Raw genomic sequence first — 1005 nt, forward strand, 5'->3', positions numbered from 1 at the left:
TTTTTTTTTTGAATTGGTGATTGAACTCAGGCCATTGCATTTGACAAGCAAGCACTTATTCTACTGATCTATCTCCATGGCCCCTAAATATAGTATAATTGGCTAATATTTATATTTTTTTTCCAAAATGAAGCACTCTGGATGTAAAACAAATGCTGAGGATATGGCTCAGCAGTTGTATTATTGCCTTGCATGCACAATGCCCTGAGTTTGATCCCCACACACTGAAAAAGAATTGAGAAAAATTTGGACCTATAAAAAAGTACACATATTTTTAAAGAAAACACAATGTCTTTCTCTATAAATTCCTCCATATTAGACACAATGTTTATCTCTTATGAGCAACTCCTACAGAGACATTTTTTAACTTGAAAATTTTATTGTTTAAATTGTAGACCTGTCCATAGGTATCCACCTGGTGAGATATTTGGTCTTGGATGCACCTGAAATAAACTGAACAATTACAGAATTTACAGTGTAAAAATCCTATCCTATTCAAACTAAAATTTATTTCCTTGACTTCCAAAATCAAGCCTTGTTTCTCCTTAGATTAATGGACAGATATGCCACCTAATGGCTCTAGTGGAGCATATAAAAAGCTGGTGACACCAGTGTCAAATTTGCTAGTAAATCAATCCCTTGAAACATGTTGTCTTGTCCACAAGACTGGCAGTGTCAGAAGTTGTTGACTTGAGCCCCTTAAAGAACCTCATATTAATATGGCTTTAATTTTTATACCTCATTTTTATACTTTTCTGCTGTATGGTTAAGACCAAGATAAAGCAAGACCTATATAACAAAAACTGTAACTTTTGTATCTGACAAGGTCAGTCAAATACCCTCAGGCCTTACCCACTACTATTATAAACCACTGGACTATATTGAATTTCTCTGCTGAATTCATGCACGTGCAATATATGAATGGCAATGGAATACACATCTCTGAAAAAGTAAACAAAAAAGGGAATATAAATGGACCATTTTCTAGTTGAAATATATATATAT

Source organism: Octodon degus, unplaced genomic scaffold, assembly GCF_000260255.1.
Source record: "Octodon degus isolate 3935 unplaced genomic scaffold, OctDeg1.0 scaffold00063, whole genome shotgun sequence".
In the NCBI taxonomy this organism is placed as follows: domain Eukaryota; kingdom Metazoa; phylum Chordata; class Mammalia; order Rodentia; family Octodontidae; genus Octodon; species Octodon degus.